This window comes from Nomascus leucogenys, chromosome 14, assembly GCF_006542625.1.
Source record: "Nomascus leucogenys isolate Asia chromosome 14, Asia_NLE_v1, whole genome shotgun sequence".
Classification (NCBI taxonomy): Eukaryota; Metazoa; Chordata; class Mammalia; order Primates; family Hylobatidae; genus Nomascus; species Nomascus leucogenys.
The window spans coordinates 28,016,528-28,032,533 of record NC_044394.1 but is presented as its reverse complement, the minus strand read 5'-3'; the positions used below and the strand labels follow the sequence as shown (position 1 = coordinate 28,032,533).

The window sequence follows — 16,006 nt, the reverse complement described above, 5'->3', positions numbered from 1 at the left end:
TTTTGAGTTTAATCCATCTTGAGTTGACTTCTGTATATTGTGAGAGATAGGGGTCCAGTTTCATTCTTCTACATATAGAAGAATAAGTGGTTATCATTTATTGAAGAGGGTTTCTTTCCCCAGTGTATGTTCTTGAGGGCTATGGAGAAGATCAGTTGGCTGTAAATATGTGGATTTAGCTTTGTGTCTCTAGTCTGTTCCATTGATCTATGTGTCTGTTGTTATATGAATATCATGCTGTTTTGGTTTCTATATCCTTGTAATATGTTTTGAAGTCATGTAGTGTGATGCCTCCAGCTTTGTTCTTTTTGGTCAGGATTGCTTTGGCTATTTGGGTTCTTTTTTGGTTCCATACAAATTTTAGGATTATTTTTTCTATGTCTGTGAAAAGTGGCATTGGTATTATATTCAAACTGTAGATTGCTTTGGGTAGTATGGTCATTTTAACTATGTTAATTTTTTTAATCCATGAGCATGGTGTTTTCTTTTCACTTGTTTGTGTCCTCTTCAATTTCTTTCGTCAGTGTTTTATAGTTTTTCTTGTAGAGATCTTTCACTAAATTGGTTAAATTTATTCCTAAGTATTTTATTTTTTGTAGTTACTGTAAATGAGATTGTCTTCTTGATTTCTTTGTCGGCTAGTTCATTATTGTTGTATACTGATTTTTACATGTATGCTGATCAGTGTACTACTGATTTTTATATGTTGATTTTTGTATCCTGCAACTGAATTTGCTTATCAGTTCTAAGAGTTTTCTAGTGGAGTCTTTTGGTTTTTCTAGATATAAAATCATGTCATCTGCAAAGAGGGACAGTTTGAAATTCTGTTTTCCAATTCGAATGCCTTAATTTTTTTTTTTTCTTGCCTGACTGCTCTGTCTAGGACTTCTAGTACTATGTTGATTAGGAATGGTGAAAGTGGGCATTCTTGTCTTATTCCAGTTTTTTTTTTTTTTTTTTTTTTGAGACGGAGTCTCACACTGTCACCAGGCTGGAGTGTGGTGGTGTGATCTCGGCTTACTGCAACCTTGGCCTCCTGGGTTCAAGCAATACTCCTGCCTCAGCCTCCCAAGCAGCTGGGACTACAGGTGCACACCACCACACCCAGCTAATTTTTGTATTTTTAGTAGAGATGGGGTTTCACCATGTTGGCCAAGATGGTCTTGATCTCTTGACCACATGATCTGCCTGCCTTGGCCTCCCAAAGTGCTGGGTTACAGGTGTGAACCACCGTATTCCAGTTTTTAGAGTAAAAGCTTTCAACCTTTCCTTATTCAGTATGATGGATGGTCTTTCTATGCCTAGTTTGTTGAGAGTTTTTATCATGAAGGAGTGTTGAATTTTATTACATGCATTTTCTGCATCTTTTGAGATGATCATATAATTTTTGTCTTTCATTCTGTTGATGTGATGTATCATGTTTATTGATGTGCATGTGTTGGACCATCGTTGCACCCCTGGGTTACATTCTTCTTGATCATGATGTATTATCATTTGATGTGCTGTTAGATTTGGTTTGTTAGTATTTAGTTGATGATTTTTGCATCTATTTTTATTTAGGGATATTGGCCTGCAGTTTTACTTTTTTGTTGTATCCTTGTCTGGTTTCGGTATCGTGGTAATGCTGGACTTATAGAATGAGTTAGGGTGAATTCATTCCTCTTCAATAGTTTGAGGAGGTTTAGTTCTTCTTTATACATGTGGTAGAATTCTGCAGGGAATCCATCTGGTCCTTGGCTTTTCTTTGTAGAGAGACTTTTTATACTGATTCAGTCTTGTTATTGGTATGCTCAGGTTTTCTATTTCTTCCTGATTCAGGGTTGTATGCATTCAGCAATTTATCCATTTCCTCTAGATTTTTTAGCTTGTTAGCATGTAATTGTACCTATTAGTCCCTGATGATATTTTATATTTCTGTGGCATCAGTTGTAATGTTTCCTTTTTCACTTATGATTTTATTTGGGTCTTCTCTTTTGTTCTTGGTTATTGTAGCAAGTAGTTTATCCATTTTGTTTGTCTTTTTGAAGAACCAACTTTTCTTTCTTTTTTTTTTTGAGATAGAGTCTTACTCTGTCACCCAGGCTGGAGTGCAGTGGAGCAACCTCGGCTCACTGCAACCTCCACCTCCCAGGTTTAAGTGATTCTCATGCCTCAGCCTCCCTACTAGCTGGGATTACAGGCATGTGCCACCAAGCTCGGCAAGTTTTTGTATTTGTAGTACAGACAGGGTTTTGCCATGTTGCTCAGGCTGGTCTTAAACTCCTCGCATCAAGTAATTCGCCTGCCTCAGCCTCCCAAAGTGCTGGGATTACAAGGGTGAGCCACCATGTCTGGCCTGGAGAACCAACTTTTCATTTCATTTATCCTTTATAATTTTTTTTAGTCTATTTTGTTTAGTTTTGCTCTGATCTTTATTATTCTTTCTGCTAATTTGGGGTTTGATTTGTTCTTGCTTTTCTTGTTCCTTGAGGTCTACCATTAGATTGTTTATTTGAAATCTGTTTTTTTTTTTTTTTGATGCAGGTGTTTATTGCTACAAGTTTCCCTCTTAGCACTGCTTTCACTGTGTCCCAAAAACGCAGCACAGGTTTGGGTATATTGTGTTTCCATTTGCATTTATTTATTTATTATTTATTTATTTTAGACAGAATCTCACTCACTCTGTTGCCCAGGCTGGAGTGCAGTGGCACAATCTTGGCTCACTGCAACCACTGCCTCCCGGGTTCAAGTGATCCTCCCATCTCAGCCTCCCAAGTGGCTGGGATTACAAGCATGCACCACCATGCCTGGCTAATTTTTGTATTTTTAGTAGAGATGAGATGGGGTTTCACCATGTTTGTCAGGCTGGTCTTGAATTCCTGACCTCAAGTGATCTACCTGCCTTGCCCTCCCAAAGTGCTGAGATTACAGCGTGAGCCACCTCGCCTTGCCTCCATTTGCATTTATTTTGATATATTTTTCAATTTCCATCTTAATTTCTTTATTGATCCAATGGTTGTTTAGGAGTATGTTATTTAATTTCCATGTATTTGTATGCTCTTTAGTGTTTCTCTTGGTAGTGATTCCTCATTTTATTTCACTGTCTGAGAAGATATGTGATATGATTTCCATTTTTAAAATTTTGTTGAGACTTTTTTTGTGGCCTAACATGTCTAATCCTGGAGACTGTTCCATGTACTGGTGAGAAGAATGTGTATTCTGCAGATTTTGGATAAAATGTTCTGTAAATATCTGTTAGGTTTGGTCTAAAGTCTGGTTTAAGTCCAATATTTCTTTGTTGGTTTTCTGTCTAGATGATCTGGCTAATGCTGAGAGTGAACTGTTGAGGCCTCCTACTATTATTGTGTTGAAGTCTGTCTCTTTCTTTAGATCTAGCAATATTTGCTTTATGAATCTGGGTGCACTAGTGTTGGTTGCATATATATTTAGAATTGTTATATCCTCTTGCTCGATTGATCCCTTTATCATTGTATAATGACCTTTGTTTTTATTTTTATTTTTTTACTGTTTTTGAATTAAAGTCTGTTTTATCTGATATAAATGTAACTACTCCTGGTGTGTTTTGTTTTCCATTTGCGTGGAATATCTTTTTCCATCCCTTTACTTTCTGTGTGTGTGTGTGTGTGTGTATCTTTACAAGTAAAGTACATTTCTTATAGGCAGAATATTGTTGGATCACGGTTTTTAAAAATCTGTTCAAACAGTCTATATCTTTTTAAGTGGAGAATCTAATCTGTTTACATTCAGGTTTATTGCTGGTATGTGAGGTTTTGTTCCTGTAATATTGTTAATTGTCTTTGGGTTGCTTTGTATAGTCTTTGTTCCTTTGTTTTTTTCCTTACTGACTGTCTTTGTGGATTGCTGTTTTTCTGTGGTGGTACCATTTGAGTCTTTCCTCTTTCTCATTTGTGTATTTGTATTACCAGTGATTTTTATATTTTCATGTGTTTTGATGATGGGAATTATCATTCTTTCACTTCCAGGTTTAGGACTCCCTTGAGCCTTTCTTGTAAGGCAGGTCTAGTAGTGATGAATTGCTTCAGCATTTGCTTGTCTGGGAAAGTATTTCTTTCTCATTTATGAAGGGTAATTTTGATAGTATCTTTGGGTGGTGTTGTTTTTCTTTCAGCAATTTGACTATATTTTTTCATTCTCTCCTGGCCCGTGAGGTTTCTGCTGAGAAGTTTGCTGTTAGTCTGATAGGGGCTCCTTTATGACTAGATTATTTTCTGTTGCTGTTTTTAGAATTTTCTCTTCGTTAATGACTTTAGACAGTTTGCCTATAATGTGCTGTGGAGAAGACCTTTTTGCATTGAATCTGATTGGGGTCACTGGATCGCCAGTGTCTGGATGTCTAAATCTCTTGCTAGACTTGGGAAGTTTTCATCTATTATTTTAAGTAAGTTTTTGAACTTTCTCATTGTCTCCACACCTTGAGAAATACTGATAACTCCTGTATTTGGTTGCTTTATGGTATCCTATTTATCAGAGACTTTGCTCATTCTTTATTTTTAAATTTTTTTATTATTATACTTTAAGTTCTGGGGTACATGTGTACAACGTGCAGGTTTGTTACACAGATATACCTGTGCCATGTTGGTTTGCTGCACCCATCAACTCATCATTTACATTAGGTATTTCTCCCAATGCTATCCCTCCCTCAGTCCCCCACCCCGCAACAGGGCTCAGCGTGGGATATTGCCCACCCTGTGTCCATATGTTCATTGTTCAACTCCCACTTATGAGTGAGAACATGTGGTGTTTGGTTTTCCATTCTTGTGATAGTTTTCTGAGAATGATGGTTTCCAGCTTCATCCATGTCCCTGGAAAGGACATGAACTCCTCCTTTTTTATGGCTACATAGTATTCCATGGTGTATATGTGCCACATTTTCTTTCTTTTTTTTAATATATATATATATATTTATTATACTTTAAGTTCTAGGGTACATGTGCACAACGCGCAGGTTTGTTACATATGTATACATGTGCCATGTGGGTGTGCTGCACCCATTAACTCATCATTTACATTAGGTATATATCCTAATGCTATCCCTCCCCCCTCCCCCCACCCCACAACAGGCCCCAGTGTGTGATGTTCCGTTCCCCACCCTGTGTCCAAGTGTTCTCATTGTTCAATTCCCACCTATGAGTGAGAACATGCAGTGTTTGGTTTTTTGTCCTTGTGATAGTTTGCTGAGAATGATGGTTTCCAGCTTCATCCATGTCCCTACAAAGGACATGAACTCATCCTTTTTTATGGCTGCATAGTATTCCATGGTGTATATATGCCACATTTTCTTAATCCAGTCTATCATTGTTGGACATATGGCTTGGTTCCAAGTCTTTCCTATTGTGAATAGTGCTGCAATAAACATATGTGTGCATGTGTTTTTATAGCAGCATGATTTATATTCCTCTGGGTATATACCCAGTATTGGGATGGCTGGATCAAATGGTATGTCTAGTTCTAGATCCCTGAGGAATCGCCACACTGTCTTCCACAATGGTTGGACTAGTTTACAGTCCCACCAACAGTGTAAAAGTGTTCCTATTTCTCCACATCCTCTCCAGCACCTGTTGTTTCCTGACTTTTTAATGATGGCCATTCTAACTGGTGTGAGATGGTATCTCATTGTGGTTTTGATTTGCATTTCTCTGATGGCCAGTGATGAGGAGCATTTTTTCATGTGTTTTTTGGCTGCATAAATGTCTTCTTTTGAGAAGTGTCTGTTCATATCCTTCGGCCACTTTTTGATGGGGTTGTTTGTTTTATTCTTGTAAATTTGTTTGAGTTCATTGTAGATTCTGGATATTAGCCCTTTGTCAGATGAGTAGATTGCAAAAATTTTCTCCCATTCTGTAGGTTGCCTGTTCACTCTGATAGTAGTTTCTTTTGCTGTGCAGAAGCTCTTTAGTTTAATTAGATCCCATTTGTCAATTTTGGCTTTTGTTGCCATTGCTTTTGGTGTTTTAGACATGAAGTCCTTGCCCATGCCTATGTCCTGAATGGTATCGCCTAGGTTTTCTTCTAAGGTTTTTATGGTTTCAGGTCTAACATTTAAGTGTTTAATCCATCTTGAATTAATTTTCGTATAGGTGTAAGGAAGGGATCTAGTTTCAGCTTTCTACATATGGCTAGCCAGTTTTCCCAGCACCATTTGTTAAATAGGGAATCGTTTCCCCATTTCTTGTTTTTGTCAGGTTTGTCAAAGATCAGTTGGCTGTAGATATGCGGCATTATTTCTGAGGGCTCTGTTCTGTTGCATTGGTCTATATCTCTGTTGTGGTACCAGTACCATGCTGTTTTGGTTGCTGTAGCCTTCTAGTGTAGTTTGAAGTCAGGTAGCATGATACCTCCAGCTTTGTTCTTATGGTTTAGGATGGATTTGGCAATGCAGGCTCTTTTTTGGTTCCATATGAACTTTAAAGTAGTTTTTTCCAATCCTGTGAAGAAAGTCAATGGTAGCTTGATGGGGATGGCATTGAATCTATAAATTACCTTGGCAGTGTGGCCACTTTCACAATATTGATTCTTCCTACCCATGAGCATGGAACGTTCTTCCATTTGTTTGTATCCTCTTTTATTTCATTGAGCAGTGGTTTGTAGTTCTCCTTGAAGAGGTCCTTCATGTCCCTTGTAAGTTGGATTCCTAGGTATTTTATTCTCTTTGAAGCAATTGTGAATGGGAGTTCACTCATGATTTGGCTCTCTGTTTGTCTGTTATAGGTGTGTAAGAATGCTTGTGATTTTTGCACATTGATTTTCTATCCTGAGACTTTGCTGAAGTTGCTTATCAGCTTAAGGAAATTTTAGGCTGAGACGATGGGGTTTTCTAGATATACAATCATGTCATCTGCAAACAGGGACAATTTGACTTCCTCTTTTCCTAGTTGAATACCCTTTATTTCCTTCTCCTGCCTGACTGCCCTGGCCAGAACTTCCAACACTATGTTGAATAGGAGTGGTGAGAGAGGGCATCCCTGTCTTGTGCCCATTTTCGAAGGGAATGCTTCCAGTTTTTGCCCATTCAGTATGATATTGGCTGTGGGTTTGTCATAGATAGCTCTTATTACTTTGAGAGACGTCCCATCAATACCTAATTTATTGAGAGTTTTTAGCATGAAGGATTGTTGAATTTTGTCAAAGGCCTTTTCTGCATCTATTGAGATAATCATATGATTTTTGTCTTTGGTTCAGTTTATATGCTGGATTACGTTTATTGATTTGCGTATGTTGAACCAGCCTTGCATCCCAGGGATGAAGCCCACTTGATCATGGTGGATAAGCTTTTTGATGTGCTGCTGGATTCGGTTAGCCAGTATTTTATTGAGGATTTTTGCATCGATGTTCGTCAGGGATATTGGTCTAAAATTCTGTTTTTTTGTTGTGTCTCTGCCAGGCTTTGGTATCAGGATGATGCTGGCCTCATAAAATGAGTTAGGGAGGATTCCCTCTTTTTCTATTGATTGGAATAGTTTCTGAAGGAATGGTACCAGCTCCTCCTTGTATCTCTGGTAGAATTCGGCTGTGAATCCATGTGGTCCTGGACTGTTTTTGGTTGGCAAGCTATTAATTATTGCCTCAATTTCAATTTTGACCGGTATCTCCCCATTTCCCCTACCCCTAGCATGGTAACTACCGTCATACTCTCTAGTGCTATGAGTTTTACTTTTTTAGATTCCACATATAAGTGAGATCATGCAGTATTTGTCTTTCTGTGCCTAGCTTATTTCCCTTAGCATAATGTCCCACAGGTTCATCCATGTTGTCACAAATGACAGAATTTCCCTTTTTTAAGGCCGAATAGTATTCCATTGAGTATATATACAACATTTACTTTCAGTGATCATTTTTATTCTCAAAGATTTTGGGGTTTCATATTTCTAACTAGACAAAACATAATGGTAACAATTTAACAAACTCACCCTAAGAGATTTCTGCTGTGCTTAAACTCACCATAATACTCTATGCTGATAAATTAGGAAACATAACTCATTGCATATTAAAGATGTGTGTGTGTGTGTGTGTGTGTGTGTGTGTGTGTGTATTTAAATTAACTCAGGTAGCATGGTTCTAAGTCTTTGAGAGGGGCCTATTATATGAAAAGTTGCCAGGCTTACTTTTTTGAAACATTATTCAAAGATTATTATTTCATGGACTCTGCTTTGAGAAATGGTCTTTTTTCATTTATTCATTTTTCATTTACGCTACATTAGTATGGATTATGGAGGAGAATTGGAAGTTGTAAAGGGCAACCATTGAGTGTGGTCCTAGTAAAAGAGAATGGACAAGGAAGTATATTAAAAGTGGTAGATCTGAGATAAATGGAACAAAGAGTATCAGCAGAATTTACTGATGAATTTGAAGTTTGTTAGCTAAAGGTAAGAGATTAAAAAGGGCGATCTCATACCAAATGAACTGAAAAGAGAGTTAGTGGAGATCTTTATTCCCTCTTTTAATGTTTCTAAATTTAAAATAATAAAATGATTTCTGGTAATCATAAAATGGCATAGTATACAAATAGATATATAGTAAAAACTACATACCTACCCCAAACTCATTCCCTTCTCCAGTAGTAACTGTGTTCAGCAATTTGGCTTATATCTTTTTTCAAACACTCATCTGTGTATGTGTATGTATACACATATTTAAAAATAATGGAATCACTCTATACATATTTTTCTCTTTCTTTACATAACAATATATGACACATCTGTCAATCATCTATATCTACCTCCCTATTTTTACTAGATACATAGTAATCCATAATTTGGATATACCATACTTTACAATTATTAATGGCAATCTTTTTAGTAAATATGGAAATTGGACATAGATGAGTAATCAAGGCAATGTAATAAGAACAAAATGGTCTTAAAATTATTTAATAAGTTAAATAGCAGAGATGAGGGACTCATTTCAGTTTCTTATTTGATCCTTTTAGTGAGGATCAAATAACTGCATTTTCAGTATTCTGACTTTTGAGAAACACATTTCTAGCATCTCTTTAAAACCATAAAATAAGAAATATATTTGTGGTCAGATATTTTAAGCATTTCCTTGTTTTGAAAATTTTTATAGAAAAATACTGAGTAACACACAAAAGTTTTAAAAAATCATCCCTAATATCAATTTTTAAAAATTTTATAAGGCAAGAAGTTGAAGTTTGTGCCCTCTGGGTTCCAATTTTATCTGTGAGATGCCTGCTATCAACAGCTTTGGTTTTATTTTTCAGATATTTTCTTGTGTTTCTACAATTTCTTTATGCATATATATACCCATACTACTCTTGTTTTTTTCCTAGTAAAACGGAATGATGCTACTTGTGTAGGTCTGTAACTTTTAAAAATGCCTCCCCCCACCTTCAACAAGGTATCATGCAGTTGGGAAAAAAATTTCTGATTAATTAAACTTATCCATCTTTTATGTTATCTCCATTTATTTTCTTGAACTAACAACATTAACAATAGCCAAATTCAGAAGTGACTGATTTATTAACTGGAATGGCAATTTATTAATTTACTATGTGAGATATATTTGGCATCATAGACATTGCTCATTTCCTTGGGGCATAACCTCATGGATGAGTTATTCAAGAGACTGAAGTATAGATAAGAAGGCTGATTGGTGAGCAGAGAATGAGAACAAAGGCAAGGAGGTGTTCTAACAAGATATTTCTTTCAAGCTAAGGTAGCTCGATTACTTACTATGGGTACTTTCAATCTTGAAAAGTAGTATTAGTCATCAAAGTGATAGCCCTGAACATGGTTAGAGACACACAGGGTGGGTTTCCTGTGGACTGCTGATCTGGACTGTGCACTGCCCACCACTCCATTTGAGATATCTGACCAGGCTGTCATACATGAGAGAGGATACCTTATCACATTACCCTTTCTTTATGTGAGAAAAGGATTGATTAAAATTTGAGAAGTTTCCAAATCTGCCTAATGAGGACATGGAAAACATCTTTGCTTCCACAGCAACTCATTTACAAGCACTCTTTTAAAGAGAGGCTCTGTGAAGATGGCTAATATATAAAGGTGGTGACAGCCGCAGTGTCTCCAGACGTTGCCAGATGTCATGTCTCCTGGTGGCCAAAATCATCCCCAGTTGAGAACACATGCACAGTTCTCAATAGGGTTTACCTCCTATGAGAATGTAATGCTGCAGCTGATCTGACAGGGGGTACAGCTCAGGAGGTAATGCTTGCCCACTCACCGCTTACTTCCTGCTGTGTGGCCCGGTTCCTATCAGGCCACAAATGGGTACTGGTCAGTGGCTTGGGCGTTGGGGACCGCTGGTTTAGAGGGAGACTGGTTTGAGTGAAGTAAAGAGATGGAGAGAGAAAAATCATATGAGATATTGCATGGAAGTCAACTGAGAAGTGAGAGTTAAGGATATTAGTTCCTAAACAGTAGTGAAGGAGTATTTAGGATTTGTCATTAATAGACCTGTCTTGGTCTCTACTTTCCCACTAATTATGAGACCTTTGATTAATTGCTTTACCTTTCTGATTGGGAATTAGTATGAGCATGAGATTAACCTTATTACTATTGTTTTTAAAACTTGCATACTTATTTTGTATCAGTTATACTGGCATTTTACATGCATTATGGTGCATATAAAAGTCTTCTGTAAATTATAAAATATTATACAAAAAAAGTGTTATCTGATTTGCCTTTCTCTTTACTTCTCACCACTACTTTTAACTCTTTAGATCTTTAAAACTACTGACAAATACAAAATTGGACCTTGTTTTATTTTGAGATGCCTCCCTTTACCACCTTGCCTGCTCTTTTTTATTTTCTGAGCTACCAGAAACCTCCCTCCAACCCCTTGCAATGGAATAGGACACTATCTTGGTGCTCTTTTTCTTTTTTGTCCTACCAAATTTGACCATGTTTATAAATACTTTCTAGGAATGATCACTTTTCTTTTAAGCAAATATAATTAGCAGGATTTTAAAGTTACATTAAGGATTGAAATATGGCATCATTTGTTTTAGAATGAGAATAAGTGAGAAAATTAGGTTTATTAAATTGAAATAGACTTTGCAGGCAGATTTCTAGGTATGTATGTATTCCGTATATTGAATAACACTGTACAAATCTTTGGGAAATCCCACTGGGAGACCCCAGTGAGGAACCTCACTTCTCTATCCAGAAAAATACCTGTTTATTTCTTGTTCTTTTGTTTTTTCTCCTTAAGTCAATTCTCTGTAGTAAATCAACTAATTTTTTTTAATCCTTAACTATATTCACTTTTGTCTCCTGACATGTAGGAGGCACTCACATGTTTTTTTTTTTTAACCTACTGAATGAACAAAACTCAGATGTTATTTATGTTTTGTTTCAATTAATGATGTCATCTAATAAAATTTTCTCATTCTCCTCAAAGTACCATTTCACTTCCAATTTAATCCTCAATCTAAGTACTGTAGACTTGAAGTTTAAGAGAAGCCAATTTGAAGAGCCATCTGGGGATTGTGAAAATCATTTCTGAGTTTCTTAAAGAGAAAGCATACCTTTCCAGTATGAGCTTATTTGAAGAAAATGAAAAGGAGCAAATGAGAAAGGCAACATAAAGAGACATGGTCAGAGCAGGAATAATAAGGAAGATACTTTTTGTCTGGAGGGGTGTCAAAGAAAAAGAAGAGTTTCGGTTTCTATTTGCCTCAGTTATCTCTTGCACAACATTTAAACAACATTCAAATTGGGACAGTGTTGGGAGATCCCACTGGCCTTCTCGTTGGTTCATCCTGCGGGACTTTTCAGTTCAGATCTGCTTCAGAGATGCCTCCCTTTACCACCTTGCCTGCTCTTTTTTATTTTCTGAGCTACCAGAATCCTCCCTCCAACCCCTTGCAATGGAATAGGACACTGTCTTGGTGCTCTTTTTCCTTTTTGTCCTACCAAATCTTGCATAGAACCTTTCCATTTTGGAGGTCTTAAGGACTAACCACTTTAGGGAAACAGGCAGAGATGAGAATAGCACTTTCCTGTCTGGGCTGGAATATTCTTTCTTTGACTATATTTTTCTAACTCTAGTTATCTCCTTTACAATATTCAGGAGTATCTTTGGCACCAGTACTTGGCAACTCTATGCTTCCCCATAGGCTGTTTTATAAAAATGCGTTAATTAGCTTATTAATTGATTTATACCTTCTTATTCCAAAATCTGGTGTCAAGGATGCCTCTAGTCCATAGGACATTTGGAAATATGAAATGGTGGATATACTTGATCTTTCAAGTATCCAAACTCAGGTTCAATAAGAGGGTTAAACTGATCTTTTGGGTCAGAATGTCACAGAGCTCAGACCTTAGATCTCTTTCTGTCTTTCCACTCATTTTTGAAAGGAGAGCATGTCCAGTACCATGGCTTTAAATACTACCTTTGTATTGTTGATGACTCCCAGATATACATCTGTAGTCCCCCATGAAGTTCAGACTCATTTCTGATTATGTACTAGACCTCTCCACTGGTATGTCCATAAATACTTTAAACTTAACGTGTCAAAATCAAACTCTTGTTTCTCCATAATCTAAATTTGCTTTTCTTCTAGCATTCCCAATCACAGTAAACTGTTGCTCAGGCCAAAAATTTTTGAGTCTTTCTCTCATATGCCACATTCAATTTTTCAGCAAGTGCTAGTAGATACTTTTAAAAATATATTTCAAGTCTGCCCACTTATCATTTCCTTCAGCATTACCATTCTAGTCCCAAGCCATCATCTCTCACCTCAACCACTGCAATAGGCTCATGATGGTCTCCTTGCTTCACTCTTGCCTGACCCCCCGCTTTAAAACATAAATTATATTATACTTCTGTGCTGCTTAAAACTCAGTGACTTCTCATCAACAAGGTCTAACCTAACCTGGCCCTTGACTGCCTTTCGGACTTCATCCTCTATGAATATCCCTTTCACTCACTCCCCTCCAGCCACACTGGCCTAGCTTTCTTCAATCAGCCTAGGCACATTCCCACCTCAGAGTTTTTGCATTAGCTCTTCTCTCTGTCTCGAACTCCTTTTCTCCAGATATTTATGTGGCTTGTTCTTTTACTTCATTTGAGTCTATATTCAAATGTTATTTCCTCAGTGAGGCTTATTTCTTTATTAGCCATCCTGCTTAAAGTAGCACCCTCCTAAATTTGCTCTATAGTTCTTATTGCTATTGTACATTATATTAAAACTGTTTGTTTTATTATCTGTGTCCACACTTGAATGCAGGCTCCATGAGGCCAGGGAGGGCAAGGGCATTGTCTGTTTTGTTTATTGCTGCATTCTCAGCACTTGGAACAGTGCCTGGCTCATATGATATACTAAATATATATATTTTGGGGTAAATGAGTGAATTTGTGAAAAAGTGGCTGTACCTATTCTTTGAGAAGGATTCTGAAGGAATGTCCAACCTCACTTGGCAGGATCCATAGTCTCCAAATTACTGCTCCTGCCTCCTTGCATAGATCAGTTATCTAACCAGTGTATGCATGCTTTTGGCTCCATGGCACTCACCCCTCTGAATCTTTTCTGGCATCAGTTCCCTCATTTACTTACTCTCACAGGCTGTACTTTCCTTTTTCATCTCATAAAAGTGGGTTTTTAAAAGAATTTTATAACAAACGCTTATACATAGAAAAAGCAGTTTTTGTTAGGGTATGAGAGTTATTTCATGAGAGCAGTGGCGAGAACAGAAAACAAGGTAAAACAAATTAGACACTTGGAAAAATTAAATTCCAGAGTTCTGAAGGAACTTGCAAATATTTTGGAGATAATATCCTTGTGAAATCATAGCAAATGGGAAAGGCAACAAAAGATTGCATTTTTTACTAATTATAACTCACCTGAGTGTCGCACATCTAACATTGAGTCCAACCTGGGTTACAAGGTTTTTAAAAAGACAAATGTGCTCAGAGTTGGTTAACAATGTAGTGAGGATATTTGTTATTTGATATGGATTCAAAGGGGTGAGTGTCATGGAGCCAAGAGCATGCATACATTGGTTAAATAACTAATCTATGCCTGGAGGCAGGAGCAGTGATTGGGAGACTATGGACAGCATCCTACAATTAATGGTTGAATAATAATAATAATTGCAAACACTGTGTGCCAGGCATTATTCTAAATGTTTTTTGTAAAAAAGTTATTTAATCCTCATCCTATGAAGTAGATACTATCATGTTTATTTTCAGGTGAGGAAATGAAGGGACAGAGAGGTTAAATTACACTGTCAGTGTCACACAGCTAGTAAGTAACAAGTAGCCAATATTGATTTTATTCTGATTTCAGAGTCTGTGCTCTTAACCACTGTGTTATTATCCTTGAATGTTTGAGGTGGGTGCTACTGAAGAATAATTGGGGCAACTGTTGAAGTTGTAGGGAGTCAGTTGTATCCTTAGCCTCAATCTCAAGAGTCACCACCTCCTTCTCAGTCCTCTGAGTCTACCCAGTATGTACGTCTATAATAGGTCTGGTAAACTGGTAACAGCACTTTATTAGTTATTTGCTTTGATTTCAACCTCTTTCTATTAACCTACTTTAAGAATTATATTTGATTTCTTTTTGAGCCCTTAAATTTAATTTAGTGCTTGGCAGATAATGAACATTCAGTTTTTGGTGAATTAAAAAAATGAATGAAGGATCTTTAAATTGATTACAACTGACCCATGGTAGAATAGTTTTCCTGTGAAGTAGTGAGCTCCTGATCACTGGCAGTATTCAAGCATGGGCTAGATGCTTGAAGGGATGCTGCAGAAGGAACATCCATGTCATATGAAAACGAAAATTAGACCAAGTTTTTTTTTTTTTTTTTTGTAACTGCAAATTATCTGATGTTCCATTGAGTTAGTTGTGATTCTTTCTCCAAACATTTGTTGAGCACCTACTGTATTCCTGGCACTACAAAGATAAATGTGGCCAAGCCAACATCCATGAGGAGCTGGTAGTCAATGAGTAATTAGGAAAAGAAGTGCTTAAGAGTATAGGTGTAAAGCTTTAGTAGATAAAAATAAATAGAAAAGGGTAGATTTTAGAGATGTTTTGAATAAAGGAGGAAGGGGAGAAGTAGATATAAAAGATGTCCCTAAAATTGCCTGTCTGAGAAGAATTTGGGGAGTTAAGATCACATGCTGTGTTGCTATGGGGGGATTCTTCAAAAGGGAAATATCACCATTTGCCATTAAGGTATGTGGTAGGGCTGGGTGTAATTCAGTAGAGATTAATTTGTGAAGCATTTTAAATTTCTTGAAACAAATGTGCCTTCTCTTAGTAGTCTCCAAAACCCATAAAGATGATTAAGTACTCTACCCCCAACTCTCTGCCCCTGTAGAGGTATTAACGCAAAATGGAATAATCTGTTAAGTCAAATAAAGGTAAGCTTTCTGGTGACTAGGACAAGAGTTCTAACAGTAAATGCAAAGCGACTCTTCAGTTTCTTTTCTGAATCATGTGCCTGGAATCTGTTAGGCAGTGAGGAATGGTGGTCTGTCTTTATATTACCCTGGTCCCTCATGCTGCTTATCTTTCACACATGTCCAAATATGTCTCAACACAGAATCATCCTCTCTAGCTGGGACATGATGCCTAGGTGGGTGGGGGATTCCCCTGTTTTGTTTAAAATCAAAGTTGTCTTTGAATTTGGCTAGCATGTTTGTGATTAGTTTACTGACAATTGGTTTTTTTTCTTCTTATACCATATGTTATTCCATGATTCATCAGCTTTGAGTCTGTTGCCTTGAAGGTGAAACAATTTCTTCCAATGTTGATATTTCATAATCTCATAGATAACAAGCATACGCATATGCATAGTCCTTTCAGAAGTTTTAAACATTTGGAGATGAATGAATTATGCTGCCACAAATGGAAAGGAGCAGTATAAAATTATAATGGTGATATCCAATCATCTTTTATTGAGTGGTTTTGTGAACACTGATATTGATAAAGCCTGGATGCTCTACTATATTCCTTTATCTCTCCTTGTGAAATTGTTTCTGATACGTGTTATTT

The 16,006-nt window shown here is 36.9% G+C and overlaps 1 protein-coding gene across 1 annotated transcript in view; it reads left to right on the top strand.

Annotated features, from left to right (window-relative positions):
• The window catches only part of WDPCP (WD repeat containing planar cell polarity effector), a 478,431-nt gene that overhangs the window by 138,103 nt on the left and 324,322 nt on the right, over window positions 1-16,006 (top strand). The window lies entirely within an intron of this gene.